Raw genomic sequence first — 25,619 nt, forward strand, 5'->3', positions numbered from 1 at the left:
TACGAAAGTAGCTGAGTAGAATTCTTTTGTGCATTGCCCATATATCCCTTGGTTAATTATTCTTTCCCTAATGCTGAGTTTGTTAGAACATCAAGGTTACAATCCCCCTAATCTGGCCCATACCTTTATCATATAGTTTTCACCTTAATCAATTGCTTTCTTTTATTCCACATCATTCAGTCTCTGTTACTTGGATTCTATAAATTCATATACTCTAGTGCCTGGTAATTCACACAGTCACATGCCATAACACCAATCCTCAGCGGAACGACATTACACCCTTTTTACACTCATCATTTGTGCTCATCACATTTTGGCGCCGTTGCCGGGGATTGGTTTATTTGGTTTTGATTGTGTGATTAATTTCTTACTAGCTAGCATTAGAGTTAGTGAATTTTAGGAGATCAAGTTTTATTTTATTGTTTATTCAGAAAAAGAAAAAAAAATATTCTTATTTGCACTAACCCATAACCAATCTTTTCCAAGAGTGTTTGTGATTGTTTTTTACATTAGGTTTCCCTCCTTTTATGCACACTAGATCGAGAGGGAGCACGAATCTTCGTCCCTACGATTCAAATCTTGAGAGGAAGTTAAGGAGGGAGAAGAAGAGGTTACTTGATTGGCTTCGAGAGTTTCAGGACTTCGAAGTTGACATGGAGACCGGAGCCAGTAGCAATACCGGGCAACCTGCCGATACTGGTATTAACACACAGCACCCGAGGCAGAGAGAGGCAGTTGGGGACAACTCTGGAGTTCGTGCCGATCCCCAAATTCCAAATGTTCAGGATCCGGCACAGAACCACAGGGCTGATCCAAACCCAAATATCAATGTTGGGGGAGGATTGGGTGCTCAATTCATGCAGCAGCAGCCTGTGTACCAGCAGCCAGGCTATGGGGTTGGGATGCAAAATCTTCTCCATCAGATGAATCCCAACCTGTTTCAGCAATTTGCCCAAGAGTTTCCACAGGCAGAGCCAATGGCTGCACATTTAGCCCCTGAGTTTACTGAAGAGGATTGCATTGTGTATCCAGGGATTGAGGCAAACAACTTTGAGTTGAAGACTTAGCTCATACAGATGGTCTAGAATAATCAGTTTGGAGGATCTCGGGTTGAAGACCCGAAAACCCACATAATTCATTTTGACCGTATCTGCCAGACCATCAAAATGAATGGTGTTCCTAGTGAAGCCATCAAGCTGAGACTGTTTCCTTTTTCCCTGAGAGATCAAGCACAGCGTTGGTTGAATTCCTTTCCAGCCAACCATTTCATTACATGGGAACAGCTCCACAAGGCTTTCATGCAGGAGTACTGTCCTCCTTCCAAGGCTATCAAGCTAAAGAAACAGATTCAGAATTTCCAGCAGTTTGGCAATGAAGATCTTCCTGAGGCTTGGACGAGATTTAAAGACTTGAGGAGGCAGTGCCCGAAGAATTTGATGACCCCAGGTGATTTTATTTCCTCATTTTATGAGGGATTGTCTAACCGGTCAAAGATTATTCTAGATACCTCATCCTTTGGGGGTATTTTCATTGATATGGGACCGGCAGCTAGAGAGCAGATGATTGAGAGGATCACCTCTAATAACATTTACTGGTACACTGAGGGGGATGATATACCCAAGAGAGAGAAGCCAACTGGGATGTTTGAAGTTGAAGACAAGATAGCGATGCAGGCTTAGCTGGATTCCATCCAACACATGCTAAAACAGATAGTGCAGGCTCCCACTCAGAGTGCCCAGGCAGTTGCTCATGGTTCCGTTGCTCAGCCTCCACTGATTCCCCAGAATTCTTATGGTTCTAACCCCTATTCTATGCCACAGGTACCTCTTGTAGCCTGTTGTGAAATTTGTGGTGGAAACCATACAGCTCAGACATGTCAATTGTTCGATTTCGGTAACCAAGTTCCTCAGCCTAATGTGGAGCAAGTTGACCTCATTGGTTATTCGAGACCACAGGGACAAGGTTATGGGAACTATCAGCAACAAGGAAGGAATCAGGTTGTTCCCTCTTGGAACAATCAGGGAAATCAATTGAGAAACAATCCACCAGGATTCCATGGTAACCAAGGGAATAGGGGTGGAAACCAAGTCCAGTGGAGAAACAATCAAAATTTTGGGCAAAATAATCAGAATATACCTCAAGGGCAGTTCCAACAAGGAAACCAGAATTTTGGGAACACTCAGGGTCAAGGTTCTTCTAGACCACCTCAGGATGTTGATATGCAGCTTCTCATGAGCACTATGATGGCTCAGTTTAGCAAGCTTCAAGCAGAGATAGATGGTCTCAAGGCTTAGCAACAAGGAGGGGGTAATTAGTTTTCTAATCAACCTTCATCTTCAAATGGTAGGTTGCCTGCAAGTACAGAAAATCCAAGGAAGCACGTGAATGCAGTGACCACGAGAAGTGGATTAGCTTTGAAGGATCCACCTTTTCCTTCGAATGATCCAGTGCCTGAGAAAACTGATGAGGAGAATGAGGGCATTCAGATTGAGGATGTTCCAGATGAGAGTGAAGAGGGGCCTAAGTTACAGAGAAACAGTGCTAAGGGGAAAGCCCCTATGCAAGATGTGAGTGCTCCAAGTAAAAAGCCTGAGAAGAAGAATAAGCAGATTGGTGACTCAGTTGTTCCTTGCAATCTCTTGCCATTCCCACAAAGATTGTGGAGATCCAAGGAAACTGAGAGAGAGAATAAGTTCAAGAAGATGCTGGATAAGTTGGAAATTTCCATGCCCTTTGTTGATGTGGTGACTCAGATTCCTTCGTATAAGAAATTCTTGAAGGATATTCTGAGTAATAAGAAGAAGTTGGAAAAGAGTGTTGTGGTGGATCTCAGTGAGGGGGCATTGGCATGTGTAGCTCTTCAACAAAAATTGCCTCCCAAACTGAAGGATTCAGGTAGTTTCACCATCCCTTGCATTATTGGGGGATTTGTAGTGGGCAGTGCTTTATGTGATCTAGGTGCCAGTGTTAGCCTGATGCCATATTCCTTATGCAAGAAGCTTAACCTGGGCATTCCAAAGCCTACTACTATGACTCTCCAGATGGCTGATAGATCCATTAAGCGCCCAGTGGGAGTTCTGGAAGACATCCCGGTTATGGTTGATCAGTACTTTATACCGGGAGATTTTGTGATTCTGGATATGGAAGAGGATGCCAAGGTTCCCATTATCCTTGGTAGGCCTTTTCTAGCTACTGCTGGGGCTCTCATAGATGTAAAGAGGGGGAAACTTGTGATGGAGGTGGCTGGCCACAAAATTGAATTTGATATCTTTAAGATGGCCAAACACCAACCCTCTTACATCGATGAGTGCCATGTGATTGAAGTGCTGGAGCAGTGCAGTGCAGAGGTGGAGGAAGAGGAGGATGAGGACTCCTCTGAACCAGTGGCTGAGGAGTTTGAGGATTCACTTGAAATAGTGGTTTCTCTTACTCCATTCGAAGAGGAGCAAGCCCCGAAGGTAGAGTTGAAACCTTTGCCTTCCAATCTGAGGTATGTATTTCTTGGCTCCAATTCTACTTATCATGTGATCATCAGTTCCTCTCTGAAGGAGGAACAAGTTGAGGAACTGTTGACTGTGCTCAGAAAGCACAAGAAGGCCATTGGGTATTCGATTGGGGATTTAGTTGGCATTGATCCTAAGTATTGTTTGCATATAATTTATCTAGAGGATGATGCCAAGGCTAGTGTGGAGCCCCTCAGGATGCTAAACCCCAATCTGAAAGATGTTGTGAAGAAAGAAATTTTTAAGATGTTGGATAATGGTATTATCTACCCTATTTCGGATAGCAAGTGGGTTAGTCCTATTCATGTTGTTCCGAAAAAGGGCGGTATTACTGTTGTTGAGAATGAGAATAATGAGTTGATCCCTACTAGACTTGTCACTGGACATCGCATGTGCATTGATTATAGAAGGTTGAACAAGTCTACTAGGAAAGATCACTTCCCCCCTCCCTTTCATTGACCAGTTGCTGGAGAGAATGTCCTGCAACGAATATTTCTGTTTTCTAGATGGTTTTTCAGTTTACTTTCAGATTTCAGTCCACCCAGATGATCAAGAGATGACTACGTTCACATGTCAATATGGCACTTATGCTTTCAAGCGTATGCCATTTGGCTTGTGTAACGCATCAGCTACATTCCAGAGATGCATGATGTCCATTTTTTCAGAGTTTGTGGAGGAGATTATGGAGGTGTTCATGGATGATTTTTCTGTCTATGGGAAGTCATTCAGTGAATGTCTCTCTAATCTCGAGAGGGTGCTGTGCAGATGTGAGGAAGTGAATCTTGTGCTCAACTGGGAGAAGTGTCACTTTATGGCTTCAGAGGGCATTGTTCTGGGCCACAGGGTGTCTGCTAGGGGAATTGAGGTAGACCCAGCAAAAATTGAGGTGATTTCTAAGTTACCACCCCCTAATTCTGTGAAGGGGGTGAGGAGTTTTTTAGGTCATGCTGGGTTCTACAGAAGGTTCATTAAAGATTTCTCTAGAATTGCTAAGCCCCTGACACACTTGCTTGCTAAAGATGTCCCCTTTGATTTTGATGATTCTTGTCTTGTGGCTTTTGAAAAATTGAAAAATGTTCTTTGCCATTCTCCCATAATTCAGCCCCCTGATTGGTCTTTGCGTTTTGAATTGATGTGTGATGCTAGTGATTTTGCAGTAGGGGCTGTGTTGTGCCAGAAGAAAGAAAAAAGTTATCCTGTAATTCATTATGCTAGTCATACGCTTGATGATGCACAGGTAAACTATGCTACCACTGAGAAGGAACTGTTGGCAATAGTGTTTGCAGTTGATAAGTTCAGGCCTTATTTGATGGGAAGCAAGGTAATTGTTCACACTGACCATGCTGCTTTGAGATATCTGTTCTAGAAAAAAAGATGCTAAGCCAAGATTGATTAGATGGATTCTCCTGCTGCAAGAGTTTGATTTGGAGATAAGAGACAAGAAGGGCACTGAGAATGTGGTTGCTGACCATTTGTCCAGGCTTGAAGGCCGGGAGAAAGATGAGTTGCCCATTGATGACACTTTCAGAGGTGAGACATTGTTGGCTGTGAATACCTCCGTACCATGGTTTGCAAACATAGTTAATTTCCTGGTGGGTGGTTACATTCCGAAAGATTTTGATTACAATAAGAAAAAGAGGTTTGTGCATGATGTGAGAGATTATTTTTGGGATGAGCCACTACTGTTTAAGAGGGGTCCTGATGGTATTGTGAGGAGGTGTGTTCCTGAGGAGGAGTTTAATAGTGTTCTTTTTCATTGTCATGCTTCACCTTACGGGGGACACATGAGTGCTGATCATACTACTTTGAAAGTTTTGCAGTCAGGATTGTTTTGGCCTACTTTGTTTGCTACTGCAAAAGACTTCGTGAGTAGGTGTGATAGATGCCAGCGGACTGGCACTGTTAGTAGGAGACATGAGATGCCCCAGAGAGTAATTTTAGAGGTTGAGATATTTGATGTCTGGGGAATGGACTTCATGGGTCCGTTTCCTCCTTCTTTTGGTAATGAGTACATCCTGGTTGTAGTGGATTATGTGTCTAAGTGGGTGGAAGCAATAGCAGCTCCGAGGAATGATGCAAAGACAGTGGTCAAGTTTGTGAAAAAGAATATTTTCTCTCGGTTTGGTGTGCCTAGGTCCTTTATCACTGTTAATGGGGCTCATTTTTGCAATAAGTTGTTGGAGAAGCTTTTGGTTAAGTATGGGATCTATCACAGGTTGTCCACACCATATCATTCACAAACCTGTGGACAAGTTGAGCTGGCAAACAGAGAAATCAAGTCAATTCTGGAGAAAGTGGTGAGTCCTAACCGGAAGGATTGGTCACTGAAGTTAGATGATGCTTTATGGGCTCTCCGGACTGCATTCAAGTCTCCTATTGGTGTGTCTCCTTTCAAACTTGTGTTTGGGAAGTCATGCCATTTACCAGTTGAGTACGAACATAAGGCTTATTGGGCAGTTTCGAAGTTGAATTTGGATGAGAATCTGTCTAGAGAGAAGAGATTGTTGTCATTGAATGAGTTGGAGGAATTCCGGATGGATGCCTATGAGAATTCCAAGATTTACAAGGAGAGAACAAAGTACTTTCATGATAAGAGAATCATAAGGAGGAGTTTTGAACCGGGTGATCAAGTATTGCTATACAATTCCCGATTGAAACTGTTCCCTGGGAAGCTCAAGTCTAGATGGTCAGGACCGTTTACGGTGGTTGAGCAATCTCCATCGGGTGCAGTCACTATTGTTGGCACTACTGGTGATCCATTCGTGGTTAATTGCCAAAGGTTGAAATATTTCAATGTTCCAGAATCAAAAGAAGAGATGGTTAAAGTAGTTTGGGATCTCTTTATTCCCATCTACACTTGATGATCACATGGCTGAGTCGAGCTGACGACAGTAAACTCAGCGCTTCATGGGAGGCACCCCATGTTATCCTTTACTTTTTGCATTTTTACTTTCTGCATTTTTCTTATTTTTAGTTTGGAGTATAGTAGGATTTTTCTTGCTTAAGGGGTGTTTCTTAGTTTATTTTGGTGAGGAGTGTGTATTAGTTTGCATTTGGAAGAGTGGGGAATAGTTAGATTTGAAGAGGTTCGGTGTTGAAACAGGTCAAAAATGCTCTAGGACTAACTTGCAGGTGAAACCGAGCTTGGGCGCGAAAAAGGACAAATTTGCGCAAAGTGGAGCCTGGATCACGGGCCGCATCCCGGCCGTGATCCAGGACGTGAGGGTTGTTCCAGATTTCCAGTGCTGAGAGCACTATAGAGAGCTCTGGGTCACGGGCAACATCCCGGCCGTGACCCAGGCCGTGATGGCGTCCGGAAAATTCTAGTGTTGAACAGGGTGAAAGAGGGCTCTGGGTCACATGCCACATCCCGGCCGTGACCCAGGCCGTGATGGCATCGGAAATTCCAGTGCGTACAGGTGAAATAAGGGCTCTAGGTCACTGGCCGCATCCCGGCCATGACCCTGCCCGTGATGGTCCAAGGGAGATTCTAGTGCTGAACGAGCTATTTAGGGATCTGGGTCACGGGCCGCATCCCGGCCGTGACCCAGGCCGTGATGCGTTGCCGAATGTTTTTCCAAAAAAATAAAACTAAGGCCCAGGGTCACGGCCCCGATCCCGGCCGTGACCCCGGCCGTGATGGCGGACTGGGTTATAAAACCCAGTCCGCGTTTCCCCTCCACTTTTTCCCCAATCTAAAACCCTAACCCCCTTCTCCCAATTTCTCTCCACCCCAACTTCCATACACCAAATTGGACCTCTTTGCTTGTGATTGCTTGCTCATTCTTGCTCCATATCATCTTCTTCCTCCTCTGAACAAGGTTTGAACTTCAATTTCTTTACTTTCAATGCTATTTTCGAAATTTCTTGGTAGTGTTCATGTAGTTCCTATAATCTTTGGTTTGATGGTTTAATGTTGTTAGTTTAAGCATGTTTTGGTTTAATGTTGTTCATTACATGATAGAGAAGCTTGCTTAGTGCTTTAATGGTGTTCGCATTATGGATTTGGGTGAAACTTTGAATACCCATTTGTCTATGAATTGAATGTTGATTGTGGATGACCTTCTTGATAGTTTTAGGATTGTGGAGTAGTTGTTACTAGTTTGGCGATGATTCTTGAGCAATTTGCGATGTTTGAGCCGAACTCTAGGTTAGGTTTATTTATTTTAAAAAAAAAAAAAACTAGTTTCTTTTAGATAGTCATATACTCCACAATCCTAAACCCCTTTATGCTTTCAAGTTGGCTAACCCTCACCCCATGGATATCTTTGGTGTGAGTTGTTTGCAGATGCGTCCCCGTAATAGGAAGAAATCAGTTGCACAGAGGCAACCCGCAGCTCAACCAGTGCCTGACACCCCACTACATGATCCAAAGCTCTTTGAGCGGTTTAAGTTCTTTTCCGAGCGACAGATATTCAAGCCGTACGTCCTCTCTAGAACTCCCAGAATGGAGGTACCTGTTAATGGAGTTCAATGAGGACACACACAAGGACTTGCTAGTTGAGGCAATGACTACGATGAAGCTTACAAAATTTGATGGCCTCACTAGTAGTGTCTGTGTTCAGTTTCACATTGGCCATACGCTGTTCCGGTTCAGCCCGGATAACTTGAGTGACTTGATGGGTTTCGGCCCGGTTCAGCAGCTCACGGAGGAGGAGAAGTTTGACCGATATGCCAATGTCCCTAATGTTCAAGAGTTCTGGGAGGAACTCACAGATGGCACCACAGTGTTCAAGAGCTCCCATAGTCGCTCATCTGAATTCCTTAAATTGGAGCACAAGTTTATGCAATATCAGCTGGGCCACTCCATCACAGGCCGTTTTGATGCTACGAGCTCCGTGAATCACGCTGACTTATTCTGTCTATATGGCATGGTCAAGCGTGTTCGACTACACATGGGAGTGGTGGTGTGGAATTTGATGAAGAATCAGTATTACATGCATGGTACGGCTTTGTATCTTGGGTCGTATTTCACGCGGATCCTCCGAGCTACACAGCAGATTGTCTTGACTGCGCCCACGGCTCCGGGTATGCAACCTCTCACAGCGGCAATTGTGGGGAGAATGGGGGAGAAGATCGCGCCAAAGAGGCCGCGCGCTGATGATATGACTGATATGGCTGATGCTAGGAGGGAGGAGGAGGCCTATGAGGCCAATCCTGATGCTGCAGGTCCTGCCCATGTTGAGGCAGGCGGGAGTTCCTATTCTGATGATTTCCAGCAGCAGGTTTTGGCCCAACTGGCGGCCATGAATATGAGATTTGACCGCATTGATGATCGGCTGGATGAGATGGCGGCCGAGAATGCTGTGAGTCGCGCTGAGGCCCAGGCCTACTACGAGTGGATGCGTGGGCATTACCCACCCCCGGGGGGCCCTTCGTTTCCACCTTATGATCCCCCCTCCATGGGATGATGTGCTTCGTGAAATTTCTGACACTCTACTCTTTTATTTTCTATTATTTCTGTTTATAGTTCGTTTTGATTTGTATGATGCTTAAGACTTCAATTCTGTTATCCTATTTCCTGTTTTCGATTTGGTTCTCTGCTTTCTAGTTAGTTTGCTTTTAATTCGTGGGGTTTTGTTTGTCCATCAGGGACGATGTCCTGACTTAGTGTGGGGGGGTGCTATTTTCTGACAAAAATTGTGAAAGCTATATTTTGATGGATTTTGCTTGGAGGATTCATTTTGCAGCTTAGGATAGTATGCCTTCCTTGTGTTGTGGCTGTGACCATTTCTCTTTCTGCTAGTTTGTCGTTTGTCTGGTGGTACTTGTGCAGTTTAGCTTGTCAAGGATGATTCAAGGTTGAGTTTGTGCTTAATTCAGTCTCTTGCCAATAGTTGGGTTAACCTCTAACATAAATGTTCCCCTTGTGTGTTATGCATTGCTAGTGAAGGCTTATGTGGGATTCCGGTGATATTTGTTCTGTCATAGCTTGTCTCAGTGCTCTCATAGTGAAGTCTAGAATTTGCATGCTTTGAAGTGATTTACGCCATTCTTGTTAGCCCAAGCCTTTAAACATACCATGTGTTACATATTTTCTCTAGTTGTCCCCTTTGAGCCTTGTTTTTGTTTAATAAGTGCGAAAGCACTTAACCCCGTTCTTTGTATTGTTTTTCTTGTTCAACCCTATTATTTGACCCTTAGCCTTTAGCCATATATTTTCCATTCACCCTTAGAAAGAATGTAGCATTTGTTCTTTAACTTAGAGGAGATTTACCTTTTTGAGCTTATTTTTGATAGAATTATTCATGCTACCTTTGTTCTAGTGTGGGGGTGTGGTGAAGGAAGTTATTGATTGATTGAATGAAAGAAAAGGAAAAATTTGTTGGTTGAAAAGAAAGAAAAGAAAAGTTTGAAAAAGAGTTTGAAAGTGAAGAAAAGGTTTGTGAAAAAGAAAAAAACAGAAGGATGAATAAAAGTGCAAGTCCAGTTACTAGAATAATTGTCTTCACCCCTACTAGTTTAGAATACTCTTGTGTTTCCATGTATATTTTGCTCTATTGATTCATTTTTTCCATGTCTCCTCTAGGTTTAGTTGTGAATAGGCGTGAAATTCTCTCTCTTTTGTGCATTTTTCCATACCCCTTCTTTGTTTAGCCACTCACCCTTAGCCCCATTACAAGCCGAATAAAGACCTATTTGATCTTAGCATGTAGTTTTAGAGTGATCTATGTGAGTATGAAGGGCATGTCTATGGGAGTTCATCTTAAGCCAAGTCTTGCATAATCTCAACTGAGTACATGTGCATATAGGGTTTTAATCTACCTTAATTTGGGTGCCCGGTTATTAGCATGAGAGGGGAACTCACTTGTGATTCTGAGATGATTCTTGAAGCAGGTTAGATTGTACAAGTTGGTCGGTGGAATGTTTGGTTGAGCAGGAAGGAAGTGTGATCAGTGACTATGCCTGGAGGGTGGTCTATCCTGGGTTTACTTGAGCACAAGCAAAAGTTCTAGTGTGGGGGAGTTGATACACATGATTTTATACCTTTATTTGCCCCACGAATCAAGAGTTGTTGTTGCTTAATTTCTTTACCTTGATACATTTAAGGCTCGTTTGTGTGTTATATTTGATCATATCTAGTTTATTCACAAATGAGGAGCAAAGGAAGGATTTTTAGTCATCTTGGACCAGTTTTCGAGACATAAGGAATCCACCCCGGGCCGGAAAGGAGCAACAGAACACAAAAGGAGTCAGAAGAGGACCAGAGGGCCGCATCACGGCCTGCCTCACGGCCGTGATGGCGGCCGTGACCCGGCTGCTGTCCAGTATTTAAGTCGCGTTTCTGATATTTTACAGGTCTCCGAACCCTAGTTTTAGCTTAGTGTAGTTTTTACCTTCTTTAGAGTTTTCCACACCATAGAATACAGCGGATTTACATCATTGAATTGAGTTTGAAGCTTGGCATCATTGTTCGGATCAGATTTACTTTGAAGAATTGTTAGTAAAGTTTGCCTTTTTATTCTTTAATATTGCAGCCATGTCTTCCATCTTTAATTCTTGCTTTGCTGTGTTTACTCCCATCATGAGGGAGTAATTCGTTTATGGGTTTGGATTAGGGGTCCATTGTCAATCTTGATGTTCGATTTATGATTAATTGCATAAAGGGATTGAATCTTTTACCTAGGGTTTATGTTGATTTGGGGATTTCTTTGCACTAGTTATTGGTTTGTGGCTAGAATTAATAGCTAGTATAGGAGAGGGATTCATTACAACGACAGTTGGATGGAGACCTCGAGCCTTACCAAGTTCAACCTAATTTTCCTGCTATGAAAGTAGAGGTAATATTGGGGGCTTACAATGCTTAGGTGCTTAAGGTTATGATTGATGCATCACGACAGTGGGGCAATCTTAGCCCAATTCTCTTATTGATTACGAAAGTAGCTGAGTAGAATTCTTTTGTGCATTGCCCATATATCCCTTGGTTAATTATTCTTTCCCTAATCCTTAGTTTGTTAGAACATCAAGGTTACAATCCCCCTGATCTGGCCCATACCTTTATCATATAGTTTTCACCATAATCAATTGCTTTCTTTTATTCCACATCATTCAGTCTATGTTACTTGGATTCTATAAATTCATATACTCTAGTGCCTGGTAATTCACATAGTCACGTGCCATAACACCAATACTCAGCGGAACGACATTACACCCTTTTTACACTCATCATTTGTGCTCATCATATATATAGACAAAAAGTATATCGATATATCCTCTATACAAATGAATTATGATAGCAACTGATTACTATAAATAAGTTGCTAGAGAACGAGCACATTTGTCCAATTTGTAAAAATTCTAAATAATGATATATAAAATCTCTAAAGTTACAGCACCGCATGCGTAGATCTACACATTAGCTAATAATTTGAACAATTATTTGATCGAATTCAAGCAATGATAACATCAACAAACAAAAACAATCCAAACTATATCTTCAATTTCACTATATAATATTTGATTTATAATTTAAATAATTGTAATATCCATCCAAATATTCTTAATATATTATAAAAAATCCATACTGTGCATCGCACGGGTGAACATACTAGTTTACACTTAATAATGCAAGTACTTTATCTTTTCACATTGGTACACTTAACGATAATATCTTTCACAATGGTGCACTTAATGATAATGTTTGGTGCAACTATTTATAGCGTTAGATGCACTAAATATTGTTGCTTGGTTTGCATTATTTGTTGCACTTTCAATACATTTTACTTGCACTTAGGTGCACTCTATGAAACTGTTATTACTCTTTTAACGCAATTTACTTGCACTTCAAATTAAAGTTTAATTATTTATGAAAATGCCACCGTATTTTTTAGAAAAATAGTATTTCTAATCTGTTAAATCTATTCGGATGGACAACTGCGATGAGTTTCTATTTAACACACATTGTTTTTTTTTGGATTTTATGGTGTTTATTTATTTTATTGGATGCACAATTTCGACATTTTTACCACGTAGTATTTATCTTGTGTCTATCTTATTTCGTTATAATCTCCAGTTTATGTTGTACGTGGGAGCACAAATATGTGCATAGTTTAAGTTAATACAGGTACGAGCACAGTTCAGCACCAATATGCACATAGTTTCGCGTTCATATGCACACACCTACTGGTATAGCCCCTATATGCACAGAATGAAACACACCACGCACATAGTATACCACTTCCATGCATAGGGTATTGCATTATGCTAAATCTGAACTACATGTTAGATTTTGTTTAATGGTGTATAGCTTAAATGCACATAGTAAAGTAACTATGTAGCATGGTTGTACTACTCTCATTGACGGTTGTACATGGATCCCCATTCACATGCACACGCCTACTATAGTCATGAGATCATCTCATGCACTTAGTGCATGTAGCCACACTAGTGTGTGCAACATCAACCTAGTCTAGTTGCATTGCCTACTATTGTCATGTAGTCTACACATACTACAATGCACATGAATGAAGACAGTCGCACACACGGCCATTAATTAATTCGCATAGCCTTCATGCGCCACCCCGTGCAGTTGAACAGTTATGCACATGGCCCCCATATCAAATGCACACACCAAAAACTGAAACCCTCAGTAGAAAACAGAAAAAAACTCACCGTTGTTTTCTTCATCCAGTGACGCCAATTGGAGTTCGTCCATTGTTGGTTTATACTCACAAGGATTCCCGCGTTTTATTTTTTTTTTTTTTTTTGTTTTGATTCCTACAACTGATAGAATCCCTCTAAATAAGGATAATATAATATTGTATTTCAATTATATTCCAATACAAACAAGAAACTAACATTACTAGCTATCCCACTACTATGTATTAAATAGGGAAAATTGTAATTTATGCCCCACCATAATATGTCAATTATCAATGTCACTGCTGAATTATTAGTGATGTAAATATTGCCACTCAATTTTCAAAAACGGTACATATATTGCCACTCCCATGGTGTAAATATTGCCCCTCCTTCGTTACAGAAGGGGCAATATATGTACCATTTTTGAAAATTGAGGGGCAACATTTACACCATTAATAATTTAGGGATGATATTGACAATTGGCATATTATGGAGGGGCAAAAATTACAATATTTCCTATTAAATATATCCGAATATTAATGGGCCTTTAAATTCTGTTAGTGATTTAAGTCTAAATCCCACTTATGTAATTGACTGCATTATTATGAAAAATTAGATAGGTTTTAGTTTAGAGTCTATCAGTGTTAATAGTGAAGACATGATTGATCAAACTCTACGCCAGAGCGTCCACAATATATCCGTTGGACTTCACCGACTTATCTTCGCTGATCTGGCAGAGTGGTTACATGCAAAGAGGTGTGTTTACAAGAAAGACCCTATTACCTGAACACCTCAAAGGGTATAACGGTAATCATTTATAAGGACATTCAAGTTAAGATTACCGTGTCTACCTAAAATTAGAGTCTATATAAAAAGGGAGTTGATTCAATAATTAAAGCGATTGATCTAAGCAATTCTGACTTGAATCACAACCATCTCTCCCTTAGTTCTAAAAGGCAATACTCTAATAATTTCATCTTCTCAAGATGTAAGTTCTTTATGGAAATCTAAGTTGAAGAACTTGAGAAGACATTCACTGATGCTTAATATGTGGACTTGAAGACCATGCAGTTGTGGTACAGTGTAGAGTGAGTCAGCGAGACGAACAACGACAAAATAGCTCTCCAAAAAAGGGGTTTCTTTGGACTTCTGACGCATGGATCTCCGTTCTTGACAATCTGCTATAAGCCTTAGACAGTTAGTACTTACCTTGTGGGGATCACTTGGGTGAGATTGTATCATCTCTTACCTTCTGCACAATTGGTGGTGGAGATAGTGGATTGGACGCACTAATGGTCGTCCCCCTAAATGTAGATACATGATGTATCAAACTGGGTAAACAATATGTGTGCCAGTTTACATTCCGCCTTTACTTTTCCACATATTAATATCTATACTGTTGCATTCTTTGAGTGATATATAGTCTAGGGTTTTTGAATGTTATACTCTGTCATATAGATTAGGAAGAATCTAAATCAATCGTTAGAGAATATCAGATTTAGTAAAGTTTCAAATTCAATCCTTACCATTAATTAAATTTAATTGGATGATTGAGATGGGATCCCATGCTCTCATCTACAAGGGTAGTACCATAATATATATATATGTGTGTGTGTATGTGTGTGTGTGTGTGGATATTGGATTGGAACAAGCCCACATGGTGTATGGGATAGGTGCAGAGGAAGCCCAGGGCGTCGGCCCGAGGCAACCTGTCGCATTTGCGACGTCGCGTGGGCCATGTGCGTTACTGTGTAGCGCTGGTGTGTGCGGGTGCATGGTGGCGGCGTACGACATGCATGGTGTGGTATACGGCGTACATGGTAGCTAGGGGGCTACGAGGGTGTGTGTGGTATGGCGGCTAGGTACGTGGTGTACGTGGGTAATGGCAGCTAGGGTACGTGATATGGCAGCGGGGTGTGTGGCATGTGTGAGACATGGGGGTGGTGTGTACACGAGCGAAGTTCAAGGCCACTTGAGTGGATGGAGAGGGGTGTGTGTAAGTGACTGTACACGTGGGTGGTGCAGGGGGTCTTGGAAAAGTATAAAAGGGGATGTTGCGGTCTGTTTAGGATATCAAGGAAGACACGCAAAACTGTCTGGTCTAGTGGTTCCAATCCTTTTCACTGGAGGGTCATAGGTCAATTCCCCATAGTATCTATTTAATTACTTTTTAGTCTTTTATTAATTTTAGCATAGGTTATTTATTAGTTTTTTATATATATATATATATATATATATATATATATATATATATATATATATATATATAAAACCATGCCATGTCCTTTTACTTTGATTTCATATATTAATTATAAAAAAAAAAATTCTTAATTGAAAGATTGTATCCTCTAACATTACACAGTTGTTATACCGTGGACCATGGTCCACAATGTATTGTGAAACATGGGTCATGGTTGATACTGCAGTTATGTTGAACTGATACTTCAGTTGTGTTGAACGGATACTGCAGTTGTGTTGAAAGAAAACTGCAGTTGCGCGAAACAGAGGTCATTTCATCTGTCTGTAAATGCAGTTGTGTTGAACGGATACTGCAGTTGTGTTGAATGGATACTGCAGTTGTGTTGAACGGATGAACGGCATATGTTCCGCGTAACTATAGTTTCCTTTTAACACAACTGCAGTATCTTTTCAACACAACTGTACAATGCATTGTGGACCATGGTCCACCATATAATTTGCGGTACTCTGGAAGATTGATAAGATTACGAAATCTATCCAGAGATAGTTTTTTTTTTTTTTTTGAGAAAAAGAACTTAATTCATTAAATCAGATAAAAGGCAGTTAACAAGGAAATGAGGAGGAGTATCAAACCACTCCCCGCAACCTGACACAGAAACGGCTTCCCGAGCAACAACATGGGCAGCATGATTCGCAAATCGCTTAACAAAATAGAAGTCTACATCTTCAATCGTGGATGCAACTTCTTTAATGTCATCAATAATAAAACCAAAACACGAAATAAAAGAATTCGATTTTAAAGCATGATAAACAAGCTGTGAATCAGTCTCAATATCCACACCACCCATTCCAGTTCCCTTTAGCCAGCTTAGAGCTTCACGGATGCACACAGCTTCAGCCTCTTGAACACTATAGTTACCATTAACCCGGATAGATTTAGCAGCTAGAAAAATACCACGGTCATCACGCAACACCCATCCAAACCCCATAGCATTATTATTAACATCCATTGCAATATCTGTATTCAACTTCAAACGACCAGGCGATGGGGCAGTCCATTTCGGTAGTAGGCCAACAATATTATTCTGCATCAGATTATGCAAATTTGCAGCACTCCAGTTTGTCAAAAAAATTAAAGAAGAATGAAGCACATGACTAATATCAAAAGGGACCCCATTCCACAGTGAATTGTTTCTACTCCCCCATAAACCCCAACAAAGCATAGCAACTTTACACTTCATGTCATCATTCAAAGTAGCCAGCAAATTAAGAAACCACTCAGAAATAGTACCTTGGCCATGCAACGCATAAGATATTCCCATGGTAGCCCACATAGTAACAACATGCTGACATTCCATAAACAGATGCTTGGCCGACTCATCTATATGTCCACACATATGACACACGAGTGAGGTATGAATTTGCTTCGAAAATAAAGCATCCCGGGTTGGTAAGAATGACGCAACAAGCTGCCAACAAAATAACTTCACCTTGGGTGGAACCTTGAGATTCCATAACAGGCGCTAGGGTCAATTATCGTGAAGTTCACCAACAAGCATTCTATAACAAGATTTCACCGAATAATCACCTTTTGGCTCCTTAAACCATACCCAAGCATCTGAAGGTTTATGTAAACTTATCGGAATGTTAAGGATAATATTAGCATCACGCTCATTGAATATGTCCTTCACACATGCAACATCCCATCATGTGCCCTGAACATTAAGCAAGGATGAGACAGGTGCTTCCATGATTGAGTCGTGAAGTGGGGAGCTAATATACGGATTATCATCAATGGGGAGCCAAGGGTCAGTACCAATTTTTGTGCTCAAGCCATCCCCTATGCATCTTCGACAGCCCCTTCCCATAACTTCCCGAACCTCCAAAAGCCCTCGCCATATATAGGAAGGATTACTCCCAGAGCTCGCATCAAAGAAAGAACCCTGAGGATAATGCCTGCTCTTGTAAACCCGAGCCACCAAGGAGTTTGGTCTAGTGATTAGGCGCCACGCCTGCTTTCCTAACAAAGAAAGATTCATCTCCCGGAGCCTCCTGAATCCCATTCCTCCCTTTTCTTTTGGGTAGCACATTCCATCCCACGATCTCCACCGTAAACCTTTCCCGCCACCGCAAGATCCTGTCCACCAAAATTTATTTAACAAAATTTCAATGTCTTTGCACATACCAACAGGGAGCAGAAACACCATCATGGCATAGCAAGGCATAGCTTGTAGGACATTCTTTAGGAGAACTTCGCGCCCTGCTCGAGATAGAAACTTCGAATTCCAACTTCTGACACGATTTAAGATTTTTTCTCTTATAAAGCCCAATATCACCTTTTTATTTCTGCCTACTAACGATGGTAACCCAAGATATTTTCCTGACGTATCTCCCTGGCGAACACCAAGTAGTCTGACCACATCATTTCTGCTACTCTGTTGCACATTAGTACTAAAACACACTAATGACTTATCAAAATTTATTTTTTGGCCAGAAGCAGCAGAATAATAATCTAATACCTCTTTCATTTGATGACTCTCCACGATGTTCGCACATAAGAATAAGAAGCAGTCATCAGCGAATAGGAGGTGGGAAATTGGGGGAGCTCCCCGTGCAACTGTAACTCCATGCAACAATCCCCTGTTCATCCTATTCTCAATTAAAGCGCTCAAACCCTCGGCCACCAACAAGAATAGATACGGAGATAGTGGATCCCCTTGTCTGAGTCCACGACCCGGAATGATAGGTCCCAGTTGAGTTTGCTCATGTAAAATATGATACTTTACTGAGCTCACTGTCTCATGCAGGATATCCACCCATTTCATGCTGAAGCCCATTTTAATCATAACTGCTCGGAGAAACCGCCATTCAACTCGGTCGTAGGCTTTACTCATGTCTACTTTAAGAGCCGCCACCCCCTCCCTCCCTTGGGTCTTACGCTTAAGAAAATGATGGGCTTCGTAAGCCAACATTATGTTATCGGTAATCAGCCGACCCGGTATAAACGCACTCTGCGCGCTCGATATTAAACCCTCTAACATAGGCTTCAATCTATTTGCACAAACCTTGGCTGCAACCTTATAGAGAACATTACACAATGCGATAGGACGAAGGTCCTTCATGGATTCAGGGTTCGGTTTCTTAGGAATTAAAACCACAAACGTATCATTAGCTCGCTCCGGTAAGCGGGCTGATTCAATAAAACGACGGCAGAACATAGTTACCTCACTCCCGATGATGTCCCAAAAATGCTGAAAAAAACCCGGACCAAAACCATCCGGCCCCGGGGATTTGTCAGGGTGCATTTGGAATAAAGCAGCACGTACCTCCTCAACACTTACCACCCTAACTAGCTGTTCATTATCCTCAGGTTTTACCCTGCTTTTAATACAATTAATGACTTCTTCCATGTCCCCATTTTCAGCAGTAAACAACTGGCCGAAATAATCAGTAATTAGGCCACCAATCCCAGTTGCATCCTCTACCCACAAACCATCGTCATTCCGCAGCCGACCAATTTTATTTCTTCTTCTCCTTGTTTTAACTGAATTGTGAAAAAATTTTGTATTCAAATCACCACCCCTCCACCAATGCTCTTTAGCCCTCTGCTTCCAATATATGTGTTGCTGCTCAAACAAGGTGAGGAGTTCCCTTTCAACACAATTGTACTCGTCAATACTACCCCGGTCTCTACGAGCACGAAGATATTCCATCCGCCCCTTACACTTATCAATACGCCTTTGAAAATCCTTATTATAATTTCGACCCCAACGCCATACATCCTGATTACAAACCTCTATCCGAGATAGAACATCCATTCCTATTGTCTTGTGCCAACTGTGTTCAACAATTTCACGGCAGACATCTTCTCTTAACCACATGTTATCAAAACAAAACCGCCTTCGAAAAACGACCTGCTGCGTCATAACCGGTGTTAGCAAGATCGGCAAATGATCGCTATAAGGACACATAACAGATGTTGCTGTAGCTCCCTCAAATAGCGTGAGCCATGGTTCATTTACGCGGACCCTATCAAGCTTTTCTTCGATCATTGCTGGCGTGCCCCTGGATTTTTCCCACGTGAATTGGCAACCCATGAAGGGAAAATCTTGAAGACCACTATCGACAACTGCATCCTAAAAACCCTTAAGTAACCAGTCTGGATGCGGGGCTCTCCCTCGTTTCTCAGTCTGAAGTAGTAGATCATTAGAATCACCCATGACTACCCACGGAAGAGTGCTCAATCCTGCTAGAGTACGCAGAAAATTCCATGACTCCCGTCTTCGATGTCTTTCAGGGAAGCCATAGAAACCTGTAAAGCGCCAAACTGGACAGCCAACATCAATCACAACAGTAGCGTCAATATGGTTATTAGAGAAGCTAGTAACCTCAATATCCAGACTGTCAGCCCACAAGAGGGCTAAACCACCACGATGGCCCTGAGCCTCCACAACTAGCATATTTGCAAAACCCAACTGAACTCTAATCACTTCCATCTTTTGCTTATTACTGAAAGTTTCCATCAAGAATATCATCTTCGGCCTCTTTGAGCGGATCAAATCCGCTAAAACTCGAACTGCCGTCGGGTTGCCAAGCCCCCGGCAATTCCAAGCCATGAAACTCATTGATCTGGGCGGGTTTGCAGAGCCAAACCCGCCATCTCCAAGTTTTTTGAACTAGCATTTTCATAGTCCATAATAGTAACCAAAGATCCAGCACCCAAGCTTTCATGTTCAAACCTTCGCTTCTTCTGCTCAACACACACAGTGTCATGCACATCAGAAGGATCATTCGCTGGAACACAATCTGTCATAACTTCCTTTCCTTTATCAGAAGGCTTGTCATTATTACCTCCCTGAGTCCCCCGCATGCCCGAACACCTGTCAGTGTCAAAAGCCTTGGCTGGAGCAACCCAACTCTGCCTCTCGATGGTTGAAGCCGGTGCCACCCACCGCTGCCCAGTAAGCGGTGCACCCCTGCGTTGCCCTGCACGAAGCCAGGCACCGTATGGTTTCTCTATCACTTGGTCATTCCCACGAGGCATCTTGTGACAAAACTTCTCACCATGTCCTATTATACCACACCGGAAACAAAAGGTTGGGAGGCGTTTCATACCGGAACTCAACGATTGACCACGATCCATTATCTCCTTCAGTTTCATCTTGGATTTCAGAGGCTTTGACACATCAATAGAAACCCTAACTCTGTAGAACGTATGCATGGAACCATCGAAGTTTCTATCATCAGATTTAACAAACATACCTAGGAAAGAGCCAATAGCAGAAACAACAGCATCCGATCGAAAACCAATCGGCAACCCATGAATCTGGATCCAAAACTCAGCACATTGAAGTTCAACCGCGTCCGGATCCTGGGTCGGAAGGAGTCGACGCATAACAAACAGATTTTGCTCAAAACTCCAGGGACCATCATTCATCACTCGCTCAATATCTGTTTCATTATAAAAACGGATTAAGAACCGATGGGATTGTAACTGACTCATCGTGACACCAAACCCCGGTCTCCAAACTCCCGCCATAGTATCCTGTAGATATTGAAACTTGATAGGTTTATCATAGACCAAACGTCCTACAGCGTAGAACTCTTCCTCGTTCCCAGGTTGGTCGAGAGGAACGTTAGGAAGTTGCATGGAGAGATCTTCATCATCCACATCTGCTAATGTAAGATTACCACACAGACTAACAATGTCGGACGCCGCCATAAACACCGGCGAAGGAGAGCAACCACTTGAAAAAACCCTAGAACTGCGCAAAACGGCAAGAAAGAAAGACTCGCGAAGTCAGCGAGAGAGAAAACTCTGAGAGCTCTATCCAGAGATAGTTAATAACTTGCTTTTTAACTCCCAAATTTAATGAAAATAAGATTGCATTGGTAACAGACTAAATTTTAAAATGTTTTTTTTTTTTGAAAAATTTAAAAATGTTAATAAAGTTAAAAGTAAAATGTGGCTAAATCATTAATTTAACACTGAATCTAAAAGTATTAGCATAATTGATGATTAAATTAAGAAATAGTTTAAGTGTATGTAATAATAAAATAACATCATGCTTTTCAATAGTGTAAGCAGATCTTTTATATATATATATATATATATATATATATATATATATATATTCTCTTTTGTTGTGATAATTGAAAATGATAGCAATAATATGAATGGTCAAAATGAGTAAAAGTGTAAAATTAAAGCTTGATTGTTTGCTCATCATTCAAGTGATCATATGTTTGGAAAATGACAATATGGCTTTACGAAAAAATTAATGTACTTTTTCTGCTAAAAGTAGTCAAAATACAGTGGTTTAGGCAATAGGCATGCTGAGTGTATGTGGACCAGATAATCAATGCAAGATTTTCTAAGATAGTTTTGTGAATTTATACAGTTAAAAGTAGTCAAATTTATATTACATGTATCAAAATGATTTTCTAAACTTTTTAAAATTGATTAATAAATATAAAGTAATTGTTACTCATCATATATATCTAATATCATTAAACAAAATTATTGAAAACTATTCAATTAATAAGAAACAAATAATCAAATAAGTCTTGAGCTATTTAGAAAAAATCAATTGTACCAGCAAATTATAAAAACTTTAATATTAATTTTCAAACTCTTAAAAATTTTCAATTAGAATTTTTTTACATGTAAATTATTTGTTATTGCATGTTATGTTGACAGGCAAATTATTTTGTGGACCTTGGTCCACCTTGCAAGGTAGACGACCCTCAAAATACATAATTTACATATTGAATGTTCACAATTTATATACTAAGTGTTCGCAACTAAATGTTACAATTTACATATTGAATTTTCACAATTTGAATTGTGAACATTCAATGTAGACTCGGGTTCATAGTATAACTATTGTATGTTGACATGAGTATTACATGCAATGTTTATTTTTTATTTTTTGTATGCCGCATACTAATTTAAAGACAACTAGACAAGGAATCAAAATAAATGTTCTTACAAATAGTGTTGGTGTTTATTCTAATATAATTATAAGAATAAGTCTTTTGTAATATTGTTTTACATGAAATGGATAATACTTTCTAACTATATTATATATGATATTTTTAGGAATATATAGAAAAGTATTACATTTTAACTAAAAAGTATTACACATCAGATGTGAAACAGTCAGGTAGAGATTAAGTGATTTAGGAATTTGAGCTCATTAGCTAAGTACCAAAAAAGCCTACCTAACTACTTAGGATCTTTGTAACATGAAACAATACAAGAAAAGCTAGCTCCCTATATAGCAATCAAACTTGCAAACAACCTTCATATATTCCAATCAACACCTTTTAACTTTAAGGCTTTGAGTGTGTTTAGTTTTAGTGAATTTATGTTATATATATTTTTCAAAGATTCTGGTAACTTGATATAATTTAGCTTCCTTATTTACACTATTATTTGTTATAGATCATTTTTAACACAACACGGACAAATTTGCTACTCATTGTTCTGTTTCCCAAAAAGACTAATCCAGATTCCTTTGCCGATTATAGCTAGGCCTATTTGCCTATTTTGGGGAAAACATGTTGTAATTTGGGAAGATTAATAATAGAAGTAATAATGTTTAATTTAAAAATATAATTGTTTAACTTAATATACCACATAAACGCCACATAACATGGTAACCGGTTGAGGAAGAGATCGGATTAACCTGCTATTAGGTATAATTGAACAGATTTGGTTACTTGAGGGATCTAATTGTACATTTCCTGAGTTACAATGGTCTGATTGTATTTTTGTGTTCAGTTCGATGGTCAGTTTGAATTTTTTTATTAAACTTAAATCTTTTCAAATAATTATTAATATTTACTTACTCAAATTGAATACGAATTATTGTTTTGAATTTTTTTTTTTCAAAAATTAACATAAACAAATATTATTATAAAACATTTTTATTAGCCTTAAAGAAAACATTTAAGGCATCGTTATGGACATATACTAGTTTATATTAAAATGCATTCCTTTCTGCCATGATGCTACGTAGTTAAAAGCCTCTCCACTCCCGCAAATTTTATCATCGACCACGGACCATCAAGCATTGTGGTCCGTGTGACAAAACGACGTCGTTTTGATTAATGAAAACAGACGGATGAAACTGCCTCCATTCCGCGCAACTGCAGTTCCCTTTCAACACAACTGCAGTTCCAGACAAATGAATGGCCTCCGGCAACTACAGTATCAATTCAACACAACTGTAGAATCATTTGAGATGAACTGTAGTATCAGTTACGGACACAACTGCAGTATCAGTTCAACACAAATTCAGTATCGCTTCAACACAACTACAGTATCAGTTCAACACAACTGTAGTATCAATTACGGAGATTTACGAGAACTGTTTCTCTCACTTATTAAAACGACGTCGTTTTGTGACCTTGGTCCACAATGCACTGTGGACCGCGGTCCACGGTATAAGAACTGCTCCACTCCAGCCCTCAAGGTCTAAACGCTGTCAAACTAGATTACATCTTGGTGGCAATCATTTATTAGGGCATGTTTGTGTGCTCAACAATTATTTGACCGGGAAAAGAAGCAGAAAAGCAGGATAGACTAGGTGAAATTGCGCTTTCGGCTCCTTTTAGGCGTGCTTTCAAACAGTGCTTAATTGAATTTTTGAAAGCTCAATAAGTTTAGTTAATTTTAATTCGTTGGTGCCATCAATCATTAAAAGACCCTACGGTTGTAATCTAACATGTTGAATTTTGCGTCTTAAACTGAAAGATCATGCTTTAATTTGCTTGGATTTTAGGGATATGATGAAAATTTTCTTGATGGGCCATAGTCCGGAGATTCGAACCCATGACCTTTACATGGCTCTGATACCAAATTGAATCATGTGCTCCATTCAACTAAAAGCCTAAGCTGATAGTTGAATTGCACATTTATGTTTATATATTATATGCTCAACAATGATAAAACAATATGCTCAAATTAATAAAGACCAAAGCCTTCAAAAAAAAATAAATGAATATTAATGAAAAAAGAGAGAAATATTTGAATGTCTTCACAATCATATCATAATCAAACTTTTTAGATTTGGTGATTGTATATTAAGAAAAAATATTTTTCACTTATACTATACACTAATTTCAACACAACAGTTTTTAACTGTTTTTTTTTTTTAAAAACAACGGTTAAAAATCGTTTTCTTTGCGCGGGACTTACAACAACACTGGTTTCAACAATAAAAATTTTATCACAAAGACAACGATTTTAACCGTGGTTCTATCTGCATTTTTCTTGTAGTGATACATATACTAATATTCACATTTTATGTGATAATACAATTTTTAAGAAGTGTTTAATTTAAAGAATGTTTTTAGGTACTATGGCATTCTCAAAAATCTTGTCTAACCTAAAAATGCTTTACATTCCTTTGGGAAAAAAATTACATTATAATAATACTCATTTTACATGGATTATTTCATATAACTTGAACCGAATAACTCCTTAATACTCATTAGCTTCTTATGAATTCATCAATTAACCTTGTTACCTTATTACATGTTAAAATAAAATCACTTAGCAGTTAGCATTTAGCAATGAAATATGGAAAAAAAAAAGTGATATAAGATATATTAGAGAGTAAACTTTCTAGAGGAATACAGAACATCATTATTTTTGTCCGACTACAGATTTATTTAGTCATATGATTCCATATATTGAGACTAATTGTGCTTGTATCGAGTAGAACTTTAAAGCTTTTAGAACTCGAATTCGAGGACTCTGGTCATTTTATGATTTAGTTATTGTGCAATAAAATTTATAAACGATGTATAATTATAGTCAAATATTTTACGCGATCCAAGGAAGATCTAATGTTACTCGTCTCAACTGATGTGTGATAAATTGGCATGCAATTGGCAAATGATTACACATTACTATTTACATAAGTTTCTTTTGAAGTGACATTATTATCTTTAAATATCTTTTTAAATTTTTGTTTAAAGTAAATGCAAGTTTTAATTATTTTAATGGGTAATGACTAAAGTTGTGATTTGGTAGATTCGTAGTTTGAAAAGGCTCTGCAACTTTTGGAGTTATACACAATAGTCATTACACAAAGCAAGAATAATATGGCACCACCGTGAAGAAAGCTATATGAAGAGATATAAGCCAAGGATTAGGTTGATGGTGACATCAAATTATTGAATGAGTTATGTCAAAGTAAATCTTTTTTAGAGTTGGGTTAAAAATTGGTGTGTATTGTTTCAATGTTTTAAGTTTTTGATATAAATTATCAACAATAAAAAGAATAATAAAGTCATTTTTTTAGAGCAAACATAGTACTATTG

General features: G+C 39.7%; 1 pseudogene; it reads left to right on the plus strand.

The window, feature by feature from the left end:
• Positions 1-1,697: 1,697 nt before the first annotated feature.
• LOC116033144 overlaps positions 1,698-25,619 on the plus strand; it is a 213,849-nt pseudogene continuing 189,927 nt past the window's right edge.

This window comes from Ipomoea triloba, chromosome 10, assembly GCF_003576645.1.
Source record: "Ipomoea triloba cultivar NCNSP0323 chromosome 10, ASM357664v1".
NCBI classification, from domain to species: Eukaryota; Viridiplantae; Streptophyta; class Magnoliopsida; order Solanales; family Convolvulaceae; genus Ipomoea; species Ipomoea triloba.